Genomic DNA, 14,953 nt, shown 5'->3' on the forward strand with positions numbered 1-14,953 from the left:
AAGTTAGTAGAATTAATCAGTCTGTCTTCTTTTTCATAGAGAAGTGGCATATCTTGAGTTGTATTTAGGTCACTTTTCTGTGACTTAAGGAAAATAGCTTCAATTTCCAGATCGGCAAAATGGACATTACAGTAAAGAATACAATAAAAATTAATTTTTTTCTTTTATGATTTACCCTTTTTGTCACAAAGGTTTTTTGTATTTTTCCATCTTATACAGAGAGAAGGGTGCACTGTTTACCTGAATTCACACTCAGTTCACGCAAGTGCTGGGTTTTTCATAGTCATGGCAGTCTATCAATGCACAGGTGCAAAAATAAATTTGTAGAACAGAATATAATTTTATGACCTTGACTTCCCCTATCACTTTCTCTTCTGAACTCAGAAGTTCAGTTAGTTGTAGATTTACTTACAGTTCCCATTTGAAGCCTCCAAATTCCTTTGTCCCCACAGAGTACATTGTGCCGACTGTCACTTCTGTGTGCAGGTGAGCCCTTGAGATACATGAAACACAGTTTTCCAGAAAAAGCCCGGGGCTGTGCTCCAAATCTCAGCCACTTCAGGATAGGGAGCCCTGTTTATACATCACATTTCTTCCTCTTGTCCTGCAGTGGTAAAAGAGCAATAGATAATCAAATTGGAAACATATTCTTTGTGAAATCATATTTTTAAATAATAAAGAAGGATTTTGCTTTTCATTTTCCAAAGTCTGTAACTCTGAAGATAGTAACCCAAATTTTTGAAACCTAGAATTTCCTCTATGACTAAAATTTCCTAAAAGATTATGTTCATTTTTTGCAGGCCCCATAAATCACCTTCTTTTATTGTTAAGTAGGTAATGGGAAACACAGATCCCCAAACTGGATCCATCTGGTGTACCCTAAAGGCCTCGGAGCTTCGAGCAGATGCTCCTGTCATCTGGAACCTTGTTAGATCTGACTCCTTTTTCATTTTCTACAGTTTACAACATACAAGTGTATGGCATCAGAGTTTTCAGATTGAGAAAGCCTGCACTCATGTACAGATACATATTCCTTAGGCAACATTTAGACGTTCTCATCTTTGACTTTTAGAAAACTATGATAGAAAAACAATTACATTTTTTTTTTTGTCTTTTTGAGACAAGGTCTCTCTATGCAATTCGGGCAGGCCTTGAGTTCACTTTGTAGCCCAGGCTGGTCTTGAACTCACAATGTTCATCCTGCCTCAGCCTCCCGAGTGCTGGGATTACAGGTGTGAGCCACCACACCCGACAACAATTGCATCTTAAAGCTATTTCTGCTTCTAGTATAACAATTAAGATTAGGAATGTATCTAGGTGAGATATCCAAGAAGTCTGTGAAAACCGCATTACCATGTTTGGAACAGCATTGTATGAGGCAGGTGGATGCTGTGGTTATGTTTGCTACCCCTTCCCTGGTCATGTTTTACTACAACCTCTCAGGGAGGTGTGATTTCCACTACTGCCTCAGGTTCCTGCTTCCTTTCTGAATCATGGTCCAAAAATCATGATGTGGCCAACTATGGGCCACAACAGCCACTGCCAGTGTCAACACACACATGTCACACAGGGGAGCATCCCCTAGTCATCTTTCAGAGGGTGCCTAATACAGTTTGCCCTCAACTCAATTCCATCTCTTACCAAGGATTTTCTAGCTCCCTGGGAACATGTTCGGCTGAGAGTCATCTGGGAAACTGTTACACACAATGGACCAGCAGCAACCAGCCTGTCTGAGCAAAGCATGTGTAACACAGGTGCTCAAACACCTCCAAGTGTACCACCATGAACACAGGTGATTTATTGCTATGGCACTCACTCTTTTTTGATTCTTTGGGACATAATTATAAAATGGTGATTCTGACCTGGATGAATAGGTTTCAAAGGACCTGTGACCCCTGGAGATGGAATGTATACTTGTGTATGTCAGTAGCTATGCATATTTTCCTGAAAAGAAAGTCTATAGATGCCATAGTGTTTTCAGAATGATTGCTAAGCCCTCAAAATGTTTAAATGACTTTCCACAGCATAAAAATTTGGATCTCTAAACCAGTGAGTTATCCTCTTAGGACTTGACTATTTCATCTATAGAAAGGAAGAAAAAGAAAGTTAACCAGCGTCTATGAAACATGAAGCGTACCCCACTCACGTCCATATAGAACATCTCTTCTAATCTCACCACGAAAGGTCAGAATCATTCTGCTGTTCTCAGACAAGGAGGTGGCAGAGGATAACTACCTTGGGTAAGAAAATCTGGGATCCAAATTAATATTATCAAGCCCCCAAAGCTATGTACTTGCTGCCACTCTTGTGCACTGATTATCTGTTGATCTGCTTAGTTTCTGTATCATTTCCCTTGATCCTTATTCTTCTTTCACCACCCTGTTGTTTTGGGAAAAATCCATCAGTTTCTGTTTGACAGACACCTACCCCTATGAGTGCTTGGATTATAGCAAAGTTATACTGTGACTGATAATCCTGATGTGTCAAAGTCAGTGGGTTAAGAAACCTGGAGCAAACTAGTGGAGCACCCTCCGGAGTGTGCCTGAGAGGCTCCTGGAGGCATGGTCTTGGGTATTATATGTGGTCCCTCCTTCTTTCCTCTCAGGCACTGTTTCTCTGCTCTACTTCCTGATCTCCATGAACTGAGCAGCTAGAGGCCACCACACCCTTCCTCTATGTTTCTGCTTTGGAACTTACAGACTGTCCACTGAATCATCTGTAAACAATTAATCTCTCCTCCTTTATGTTGTGGGTGTCAGGTACTGTGCACCAGCAATGGGAAAGCTAACTAACACATATACCCTGGTGGCTTTTGCATCAAATCTGCTTTGATGATTAGTGTTTTGTCAATTGGAAACTGAAATAATTCATAAAAAATTTGAAATTTGAACTGACTTTGAAAACTCAGAAGATCCAGTAAGCCCTCATATTCTCTCTGTCTTTTTGTCTCTCTCTCTTTGTCTTTTTGAGACACGTTGTGGCTAGACAGTTCAGGCTAGTCTTGAGTGCATTTTGTAGCTCAGTCTGGTTTTGAACTTGCAGTGATCCTCTTGCCTCAGCCTCCCAAGTGCTGGGATTACAGGCATGTGCCGCCATGCCCAGCTTTTATATTCTCTCACTTCCCTTCTCTATGTCATCAGTTGCAGGCCTCTGGAATCTGAATTTCAATTCCTGGCTCCTTTTTTTTTCCCTTTTTTTCTGTCTCTTTACCTTCCATACTTACTTAACCAAAGTCTCTCACTCCTCATGATAATCTGTCTTTCTCCTTGGTTTCTTTACTCTTCTCTGTTGTGTTTGCCTCTTTTTTCCCTTCTGTCCTGGTTTACAACCAAAGGCAAGGAGGAACAGAGACTCTGCTGTCCCTTAGCCACCTGTTTGCCTGCTGTGTACTAAGGCACTAAGCATGGCTTCCCCTAGTCAGTGAATATTTCCTTCCTATGTTTTCTGTAATGTCTGGGTGTGGCCAACACCAGTTTCATCTCCCAAGTGCTGCTCCTCAAGGTGGAGGTGCTGGAAATACAACCAGGGAAGCATTGGTTTACCTGTGTGTGTCTCTCTTCCCCAACTCTTCACACACACAAAGTAAGTCCATACATGCATATGTCTTGCTTTGATTTGATCTACCTGTATGGTGGTGGTATGTTACATACTGTAGGTTTTTCTGTGACACTGGCTATATGACTCATTGATTTTCAATATTTACCATTTGTTTTCTGTGGGGTTTTTTTTTTTACCTCCTTGTACTGAGGATTAAATGTAGGAGCGTTCTACAACTGAGCTACATCCAGAACTTTTGCTTATATTTTGAGACAGAGTTTCACTGTCTCACAAGCTAGCCTGTAACTTGCAATCCTCCTGCCTGACACTCCCAAATTGCTAGGATTGAGGGCATTTGCCTCTTTGCCTGGGCAGAGTTAAGCTTTTTGAGACTAACAGGATTGGATGTCCTATTTGTTTTATAAATATTTAATTTAGTATAAATTATGTTTGAGTTCTAGCATACTTTTTCTTCTCAGAAGTCTGGACAAACAGGCATAGACAGGAACAGTGGACCTAGAAAGATGCAGTTATAATAAGTATTTCCCTCCATTGACTCCAAAAGTACCATTACTTTAGTTTTTTGTCTCTGGGACAAAACACTCAATATCTGCAATTTAAAGAAGGAGAGGCTTATTTTGGCTCACCGTTTTGGAAGTTTCAGCCCTAAACATAGAAATGGCATGGTGCAAGGGGCTAGGGAGGAGGACAACAGTGCTTGTCATGGTGGTCAGGAAGCAGTGAGAGAAGAGAGAAGCCAGGAAGAGAGATGCACCCTTCCAGACCACACCCCAGTGACCCACCTCTTTTGACCCAACTCCACTACTAATAGCAAGTCAGCTATATCCCTGGAGGATTCAGTCACCTTCCAAAAGCCCTGCCTGGGAGCACATGAGTCTTGGAGGAACAGTGGTTTTTCATGTGTGTGTGTGTGTGCTGGGGATCTAACAGAACAGTCTTGATTTAAACCACGACATGTAGGAACAACATTCCCATTGAGGGCTGGGGATATAGCTCTGAAGGTCAGAACATGGCAAGGTCGAGGTCCTGAGTTCGATTTTCAGCGCCAAAACAAACAAAAACAAACAAAAAAACACGTTCCCAGTATGTCCAATGACATTAAGAAAAGAAGGTCAAGTCCAGTGGGGAGAGAGTGGCAGAGCAGCATGTATTTGGAAAGAAATCCACAAAATTAACATCCTGGCTGCTTTTCAACAATGAGCCCTCTGACAGTAGTCCCTTTGAGTCTGCCCTAGTATCATCTGTCATGTTAGTCTGAAAGCACTTCTTGTTCTTTTCTTGATTTTCCAGGATAATACAAAAATGGGAGTCCAGTCTATGCAAGGTGCTATCGTTTGGAAGTAGTTTGTCCTCCAAGGATTCATCATGTTAAAAGTCTAGTCCCCTGAGTGGCAATGTTATGAGGTCATAGAACCTTTAAAAGGTAGGATCTAGAGCTGGCATGTGCTGTGTGGATAGGAGGCTGAGGCAGTAGAATTGCATGATTAAGGCTAGCATGGGCTACATACTGAGTTCAAGGCTGGCTTGGCCACAAAGTGAGCCTATCTCAAAAAGGGGGTGGGTGGGACATAGTGGGAATTAATAAGGTTATTGACTGTGCTGCTCTGGAAAGATATTGATATAGTTCTTATAGGATGCTGATAGGTTTTTGCTTAGTGTTGTCTTTTTCCTTTTTATCGGTACCAGGGATCGAACTCACGACTGCCTGCTTACAAGGCAGGCGCTTGTGCCGCTGAGCTAAATCCCCAGCCCCTCTTTCTTTTTCTTTCTTTCCTGGAGACAGGGTCTCACTATGCAGTTCAGGCTCACTTTGTAGCCCAGGCTGGTCTCAAATTTGCATGATCCTCCTACAACAGACTCCCAAGTGCTGGGATTACAGTTGTGCCCAACGATTATGCACTCTTTAACTGTGTGTGTCTGAGTTGCTTCATTTAACATGGTCTCAGGTTCTACCTATTTCCCTGAAAATGACATGATTTCATTCTTCTTCACGGATGAATAACATCCCATTGTGTTTATGTGCCACACTTTATTCTCTTCTCCATTGATGGGTTTCTAGACTGTTTCCAGAGCATATTTATTTTCAGTTGTACTGCTATAAGTATGCATCTGCATGTATCAGCGTGGTATGATGTCTTTAACTCTTTCAGAATTATACTGAAAGAGATACAGCTGTGTCAAATGGAATTTCTAGTTTTATTTTATTTTTTAGTAGACTCTCCATACATATTTTCATTGTGGTTGTACTAGTTTACATTTCCACTAACAATATAGAAGGTTTTGTTTCACTCCACATCTTTGCCAGTATTTTTTTTTTTGTTCTTGAAAATAGTCATTTAAAAAAAAATTTTTATTTAAGAGGAAAAAGAGAAAAACACAAAACAAAACAAAGCGGTGTAAGGTTACACATAATACAGAACTACAAAAAAAAAACATAACAGTAAGAAGTCACCTGTTAATAGATTACATATTATCATCTTGGAAATAGTTGCTCAAATCACAGTATCAGAGAATACAAAGTGGACATTCAAACAGAGAGACTGCAAACAGCTGTGTTCAATGATCCAAAAACATTAATATAGTCAGCTATTTAACACCCCTAAACACACTTGCTGTTATATCCGTTAGAGCTCTTTTTTTTTTCCTCCCTCTCTTTTTTACAACAAAATTTACACATTTTGGATTTTATTACTCCTTAGTTCTTATTACTTTTTTGGGGGGGAGAGAATAAAGTCAAATATGGCAAAACAAAGCTGTCAGTCAAAACCAAGGATAGACATAGCACATGATGTAGAACAGAGTACAAGGGTGTCAACAATGGTTATCAATGTTGTCTCTTGTTTCCTTAAAGAAAATAGTCATTTTTACAAGAGAAGAATAGAATCTCAGAGTTGTTTTCATTTGCATTTCCCTAATGGCTAAAGATGGTGAACATTTTTTTAAGTACTCATTGTTCATTTGTACTTTTTCTGAGAAGGGTCTGGTCAGTTTCCTTGCTCAATTTTTTGATCAAGTCATTTACTTTTGGGGTGTCAACTTTTTGAGTTCTCTATTCTAGATATTAGTACTCTATCAGAAGAGGAGCTGGCCACCTCTCCACTCTACTTTCTAAGTTGTTTCTTCACTGTGTTGATTGCTTCTTTGCTTTGCTTAGGGGTTTTATCCTATGTCTATCTAAATGTCTTTCTGTATTCTTTATTTGGTGGTCATGAAGTTCATCACCTGTTCTTTGTTGTGAAAGTATCTTATTTTTCCATCTATTTTGAAGGACAGTTTTTAGGGTACATCATTCTGGGTTATATTTTAGGGTCTGAAATACTTTACTCCATGCTCTTCTTGACTTCACTGTTTGTGTTGAGAAGTCTGCTGTGATTCTGATGGGCTTTCCTTTATAAGAGGTCTCTCTTCTCTCTAACAGCTTTTAATATTCTGTTCTTATATTGAATTTCCTGGATGTTGACTATTATACATCTGAGTGTAGATTTATTTTGGTTATGGCTAATTGGAGTTCTATATGTTTCACTTATCTATATGTCAGTTTTGATGTCATTTGTGTTGTCATCTTTTCTGTTTATACCTATCAATCTTACGTTGTTCTTCTTTGCATTGTCTTGCAACTGTTGAATTGTTATTTACTGAATCCTTGTTATTTTTAAAAGATTTTTCCTTTCCTGTTATGAAGCTTCAGTCTTGTTGTTCCTATCCATGAACAAGGGAAAGAGAACAATCTTTTCCATTTTCTGAGGTCCTCTTTGATTTCCTTTTTTGGGGTATTATAATTTTCCCTGAATAGATCTTTTACTTCTTTCATTAGATTAATTCCTAAGTATTTTCATTTTTTTGGATGCTAGTGTGAAGGGTGTGGCTTCTTTTATTTCTCTCTCAGTGTTTTTGTTGTTCGGATACAGGAATGCTATTGATTTTTGAGTGATGACTTGGTATCGAGCTACATTACTGAATGTATTTATTATACCCAGGAGTCTTTCAATAGAATTTTAGAGGTCTTCTATGTAGAGTACCATATTATCTGTGAAGAATGATAATTTAACTTCCTCTTTTCCTATCCTTACTCCTTTTATTTCTCTCTCTTGTCTAATTGCTCTGGCTAGTATTTCCAGCATTATATTGAATCGGAGTGGCAATAATTGACATACTTGTCTTGTGCCTGGTTTTAAGGTAAAGGATTTCAGCTTTTGGCCATTTAATATGATGCTGGCTGTTGGCTTGTCATAGATGACTTTTATCCTAGTGAGGTAAAGACCATCTATTCCAACTTTCTGTAAGATTCTCATCATGAATAAGTGTTGTACTCTTATCAAAAGCTTTTTCTGCATCAGCAGAAATGATTGTGTGATTCTTATTTTTGGCTCTATTGATATGGTGGATTATATTTATTGATTTATGTATGTTGAACCATCCCTGCATTCCTGGGATGAATCCCACTTGGTCATGGTGTATAATCTTCTAGATGATTTGCTGCATTATGTTTGCCAATATTTTATTGAAAATTTTTACATCTATGTTCAGTAGGGAGATTGGCCTGTAGTTCTCTTTCTTAGTCGAGTCTTTCTCAGGTTTTGGTACTAGAGTAATATTTGCTTTCTGGAATGAGTTGGGAATAATTGCTTCTCTTTTCATTTCATTGAAGAGTTTGAGTAGTGTTCTCATTAAATCTTCTTTGAATTTCTTGTAGAATTCTGCAGTGAATCTATCTGGACCTGGGCTCTTTTTATTGGTAAGGATTTAATTACATTTTCATTTCATTAATTGAAATTGGGTTATTCAGCAGTTTTACTTTTTTTTTTTTTTTGGTCTTTTTCCTTTTTATCGGTATCGGGGATCGAACTCACGACTGTCTGCTTGCAAGGCAGGCACTTATGCTGCTGAGCTAAATCCCCAGCCCCAGTTTTACATCTTCTTGACCCAGCTTTGGTATTTCTTTTTTTGTCTTTTTCCTTTTTTATCGGTACCAGGGATCAAACTCACGACTGCCTGCTTGCAAGGCAGGCGCTTATGCCGCTGAGCTAAATCCCCAGCCCCAGTTTTACATCTTCTTGACCCAGCTTTGGTATTTCTTTCTTTCTTTTTTTTTTAATTTCTTTTTTTGTCTTTTTCCTTTTTTATCGGTACCAGGGATCAAACTCACGACTGCCTGCTTGCAAGGCAGGCGCTTATGCCGCTGAGCTAAATCCCCAGTCCCAGCTTTGGTGTTTCTTATTTTTGTAGGAATCTGTCCATTTCTTCTGTGTTATCAAACCTATGACAGTAGAGGCTTTTGAAATAGGTGTTGATGAGCTTCTATATTTCCACAGTCTGTAGTGATTTTGCCTTTTTTGTTCCTTATTGCATGAATTTGAGTTTTTTCTTGCTTTTTAAAAATAAGGTTGGCTAGGTGCTTATCAACTTTATTTATTCTTTCCAAAAACCAATTTTTTAGATTCATTGAGTCTTTGGATTGTTTTCTTAGTCTCTATTGCATTGATTTTTGCTCTGCTCTTGATACTTTCCTCCCTTCTTTTGGCTTTGGGCTTGACTTGCTCTTCTTTTTCTAGATGTTTGAGGCATAGCATCAGGTAGTTTATCTGTGTTTGTTCTGTTTGCCTGATGTGGGAATTCACTGCAATAAATTTTTCTCTGAGGACTGTTTTCATTGCATTGCAAAGATCCTGTTAAGTTGTATTTGTATTTTCATTTGCTTATAGATATTGTTTAATTTCTTCTTTAATTTCCTCTGTGACCCACTGATTACTCAATATGTGTTCTTCAATTTTCATGTGCTTGTGGGGTTTTTACAGTTTCTTTTGTCATTAATTTCTAATTTCATGGTGCTATGATCTGATAACATGCATGGGATAATTTCAATTCTCTTGCATTTACTTAAGTATATTCTGTAGGCTATTATATGATGTATTTTTGAGAATGTTTCATGTACTGCTGAGAAGAATGTATATTCTGATGTTGTTGGGTGGAACATTGTATACGTCTAATAAATCCATTTGTTCATAGGTGTGGTTCAGTTCTGTTATTTGTTTTTTGATTTTCTGTCTGGTTGATCTGTCCCTTTGTGTCAATGGCATGTTAAAGTCTCTTGTTATAATTGTGTTACTGCTTATTTGATTTTTCATTTCTGTTAATATTTATTTTTTATAGCTGGGTGGTCCTGAATTGGTACATAGATATTTAAGATTGTTATCTCTTCCTCTTGAAGTTTTCCCCTAACTAGTATGCATTGACCTTCTTTATCTCTTTAGATCATTCTTGGTTTGAAGTTCACATTGTCTGCAAATGGAATAGCTACCGTTGCTTTTTTTTTTTTTTTTTTTTTTTAGGACCCTGTTGCTTGGAATATTGTTTCCATCCTTTGACTTTCAGTCTATGTATTTCCTTTTGGGTTAGATGGGTTTCTTGTATACAGCATGTGATTGGATGTTGTTTCTTGATCCATTCTTCCAGTCTGCTTCTTTCAATTGGTGAATTGAGGCCGCTTACACTAATGGTTATAACTGTTATATATTGGTTTACTTTTGACATGTTATCTTTCTGCTGTTGATTCTTTACCTTTCCACTCTGTTTATTTGTCTTCCTTGCTTAGTGGTTTGTTTTTCCTAATGTGTATCTAGAATGTCTTTCAGTATTCTTTGCAGGGTTGGTAGGGTGGTCATGAAGTTCTTTTGCTGTTCTTTGTCATGAAGTATCTTATTTCTCCATCCATTTTGAAGGACATTTTTGCAGGGTACATCATTCTGGGTTGGAAATTGTTTTCTTTTAGGATCTGAAATTCTTCACTCCATGCTCTTCTTGACTTCATTGTTTGTGTTGAGAAGTCTGCTGTGATTCTGATAGGCTTTCCTTTATAAGTGATCTGTCTCTTTAACAGTTTTTAATATTTTGTTCTTATGTTGGATTTCTGGGATGTTGATTATTATATGTCTGGATGCAGTTTTATTTTGGTTATGGTTATTTGGAATTCTATATGCTTCACTGATCTGTATGTCAGTTTCCATTATCATGTTTGGGAAATTTCCAGCTATTACTTCTGTAAATAGCCTCTGGATATCATTTGTGTTGTCCCCTTCTTTTTCATTTATACCTGTCAATCTTATGTTTTTATGCATCATCTTACAGCTGTTAAATTATTATTTCCTGATTCCTTGTTATTTTTAAAAGGTCTTTCATTTCCTGTTCACTAGCTGCAATCTTGTCTTCAAGGTCTGAAATCCTATCTTCACTTTTGTTGAGACAGTTTTGCCAACTTTCAATGGAATTTTTTATTTCCTGTATATCTCTTTGAATCTGCTTCATGTATTCTGTTTGTTTTTTATATTGTTTGCTTTGGATTTCCATCCTTTTGCACTGTTCCTCTAATTTTTAAACTATGTCTTCTCTAGATGTATTCATCATTTCTTTCATTGCATTTATCATTTCTTCTATTACCTGGGAGATTATTTCTGATTTGAGTTCTTTTATAGCTTCCCATAGTTGTTTCTTTACTTCTGCTGTTATCATTTCTTGTGTATGGTTTACATTTTCTTCTATGTATGCTCTTAGGCTTGCTTGGCATGGGCTGGAGATTTGAGATTGCATTTTGGTCTTTCATTTTTAAATTTTTCTATACTTCCAGGTTTTGAGCAATGTTCCAAAGCTTCCCCATGGGCATTGGAAATCACCTCACGGGACTTTGGCTCTGGGAACTGGATGGAAGTCGCTGGGCATGGCCCAGTCATGCCCGTGGGGACCTCCTGGATGTCCTCTGGTGATTTAGGATGCTGGGCGAGGTCTTACCCACTGGCAGAGATGGTCCAAATCTTCCCCTGTGTGTGCTGGAAATCACCTCGCATACCTTCAGCTCCAAGGACTGTTGCAGGAGGTGAAGGTGATGTATTCAGGGCCAGGCTGCTCCAGTGGCTTCCTGTGTCCGCATCCTCTGGAGCCAGAGCCTTGGCTGTTTCTGCAACAAGTGCATGGCAATACAATAGGAAGCCCAGTCTCTGCTTGGAGGGTATAATGGTAGGGCCCGTGTGCCATCGCCTCTGCTATTACCCCTGACCGCTTTGTTCTTTTTCCTCAGGATTTCTTTGACTATGCTGGATCTCTTCTGATTACATGTAAATTTCAGGGATTTTTTCCCCCCTAGTTCCATAAAGAGTGTTACTGGTGTTTTACTAGGAAGTGCAGCAAATCTATAGAACTTTCCATAATAGGGTTATTTTAATTCTGTTAATTCTGTCTATAGGAACAAGGAATATCTTCCTTTTTTCTAAAGTTCTCTTTAAATTCTTTCTTCAGAGTTGAATTTTCATTATGGTAGTCTTCTGCTTTTTTGGTTAGTGTCTTTTTTGCTACTGAGGATGAACTTATGACCTCACGCTTAGCAGGCAGATGCTTGTGCTGCTGAGCTAAACCCCTCACTCTTTTTTGGCTAGTTTAACTACTAGATATTTAATTTTTTGAAGCTATCATGTATGGAATTGTTTTCCTGCTTTCATCCTTGGTGAGTTCATTATTGGCATACCAGAATGCTATTGATTTTTTTGTGTTGATCTTGTACCTTTTACTGTGCCCAACTAGTTTATCAGCTCTAAGAGTCTTCTGGTAGTTTTGGGGTCTTCTATAAGGGATTATATCATATGCAAATAGAGTTAATTTGATTTCTTTCTTTCCTATTCATAGTCTCGTCCCTCTTTTCCCTTGATTGACTTTTCTGGCTAAATTTTTGAGTATATAGTGAACAGAAGTGGTGAGAGTGAACACTTGTCTTGCTTCTTAGTTTTGAGGAAATGCTTTCAGTTTTTCCTTATTCAGTGTGATATGTTTGGTATAGATTTATCATATATGACCTTTATCAGATTGAAGTAAGATTATTCTACATCCTTCTGTTTTTTTTTTTTTTTTTGAGATAAAATTTCACTATATAGGGTAGACTGGTCTTGAACTTTCTTATGTAGCATAGGCTGGCCTCAAACTCACAGCATCCTCCTGCCTCAGCCTCTCAACACTGAGATTACAGGAATACACCATCATCATCATGCTTGCCCATTCTGTGTACTTCTCTTCTTTCTTTCTTTTATCTCCTCCACTCTTTTATCTCTTCTTTATTTTGCTTTGTTTTTGGTATTAGGATTTGAATACAGGGGCATTGCACCACTGAGCTACATCTTTAGTCTCTTTTTTTTTATTTTGAGACAGACTCACACTAAATTGTCCTGGTGGGACTTGAACTTGCAATTGTCCTATGCTATCATTCCTCAGGGCTGGCCTAGAGATGTGTGCCACTATTCCTAGTTTATATCTATTTCAGTAAGGTGTTAATCATGGAAGGATATTGAATTTTGAAAAAATTTTATTTTAAAGAAATTAAAACCAAACACAAACAGAATTGAACCAAATGAAACAAAACAATGAAAGTGATACAGTTTTTCAAAACAAGATAGTAAGAAATCAACAATGGTTACCATAACACAACTTGTCATCTTCAAAATAGCTGTCCAGACCATCAGACAAAACCAAACAAAACACAAATAAACCCAAACCAAACAGTGAAAGTGATACTGGAGTTCAAAACAAGATAATATGAAATTAACAATGGCTATTATAATGCCTCTTGTTATCTTCAAAATAGATGCCCAGACCATCAGACATAGGCATGCAAAATTAACCAAACAATAAAAGAACTAATTTGAAATTTCAGTTGCATGTCCTCCAGTTTGTGCCCTGTTTGTGTCTCCTCAACTTGTACCATGTAGATTAGAGGTCTGAGATTGTGTTTTGTTCCTTCATCTTGACATTTTCCTATGTTTCTCTGAATCAGCCCATTGCTCCATCCAAGGTGTTTCTTGAATTGGCTGCCATTCCTTCAGTGTAGCGGCTGGAGCAGGCACCTGGGTTACTCTCATCTGGGGTTCCTGGATTGGTTGAGAGGCATGGGGTGGTGGTTTACCAATGTTCCCCCTTGGCAGCAAGGCCTTGGGGTGTGGTTTCTTCTCCAGTCCCCTGTTGGGCTCTCAGCTATTTTTTTCTAATGTATTGACCATTAAATTTCCAAAGTTCTGAAATGGCTAACAGATCCTAGAAAGACTTATTTTTAGGCTCCCGTTTGAAACCAGCAGCTGCAACAAACTGCAGGCCTTGATTTAGGGCTAAGGAGACTGGATTTTGACACTTTTTTTTTTTGCATCTGTTGAGATGATCATGTGACTTTTAAGCTTAATTCTATTTATGCAGTGTTTTGCTTTAATTGATTTATATATATATAGAACCATCCTTACATCTTTGGATGAAGCAAACTTGATTATGTTATATGATCTTTGTAACGATTTCTTGAGTTGTTTGCCAACAAATTTTTGAAGATTTTTCTATTTTTGGTCTTCAAGGATACTAGCCTCTGTTACAGTTTGTGTCTAGATATTCCCCCAAAGCTTCATGTTAGTCACAGAGCTTTTTCAGAGGTAACTGAATCTAGAGTGTGATGCTGGGATTAAGAGCGTGTGATTATTAAATCAACCCACTGACTGGTTTGGCATAGTTCTAGCTAGGATTAAGGGTGTGAGTGCTAAACCTGCCCGAGGATGGGTAACCTGCACACAATATAAGGGACAGAAAGAGGCTTGTCTTCCCTTGTTGCTTTGCTATCTTCTCTCACCATGAACTGTTTCTCCTCTTGTATGCCCCTCTGCCAATCCAAACTGCTTTGGAGCTAGTCAATTATGGACTGAAGCTTTTACAAACTATAAGCCAAATAAACCTTTAATTCTGCATGTCAGGTATTTTGTCTCAGCAACAAGAAAAGAAACTAAGATAGCCTCTAATTTTCTTTTTTTGGTCTTCATGCATTTTTGGTATCAGGAAAGTTGGTTTCATAGAATGAGTTTGAACATTTTCCTTCCATTTCAATGACAAAGAGCAGTTGGAGTGTTTCCATTAATTTTTCTTTAATGTTTCAATTAAATTCAGGGAAGAATCCATTGGGTCTAAGTTTTTCTGACTTGGTAGGGTTTTGATAATCACATTAGTTTTATTGTTTGTTAAGGGTCTGTTGTTTGTCCAATTGGATTATGTGCGTTCATTTCTCCCATATTTTTATATAGTGTTTTATAATCCTGTGTATTTCAGGGGGTTTTGCTGTGATTTCACCTCTTTAATTTCTAACTTTATTGATTTACATCTTTTCTCTCTTTTGGTGAGTTTGGCTGAGAGTTTTTCAATCTTATTTAACCTTCAATAGCCAGATCTTTCATATCTTGAGTTTTGTATCTTTCTTACATCTCATTCATTAATTTCTGCTCTGATCTTTATAATTTTTTACTTTTAATGGTTTTGGGTTTGGACTATTCTTATTTTTCCAGGATCTTGAGATGTATCATCAAATTATTTATTTTGGATTATTTTATTTTTCGAA

The 14,953-nt window shown here is 37.9% G+C and overlaps 1 non-coding gene across 1 annotated transcript; it reads right to left on the reverse strand.

Annotated features, from left to right (window-relative positions):
* Positions 1–13,561: 13,561 nt before the first annotated feature.
* On the reverse strand, positions 13,562–13,698 carry LOC111753852 (small nucleolar RNA SNORA2/SNORA34 family). Its single transcript, XR_002788630.1, has one exon. It is a non-coding gene; the product is annotated as a small nucleolar RNA SNORA2/SNORA34 family (small nucleolar RNA).
* Positions 13,699–14,953: the final 1,255 nt, after the last annotated feature.

The sequence above is a fragment of the Cavia porcellus genome, unplaced genomic scaffold (genome assembly GCF_034190915.1).
Source record: "Cavia porcellus strain 051 isolate PalLab524CR breed Dunkin Hartley unplaced genomic scaffold, mCavPor4.1 scaffold_4, whole genome shotgun sequence".
Lineage (NCBI taxonomy): Eukaryota > Metazoa > Chordata > Mammalia > Rodentia > Caviidae > Cavia > Cavia porcellus.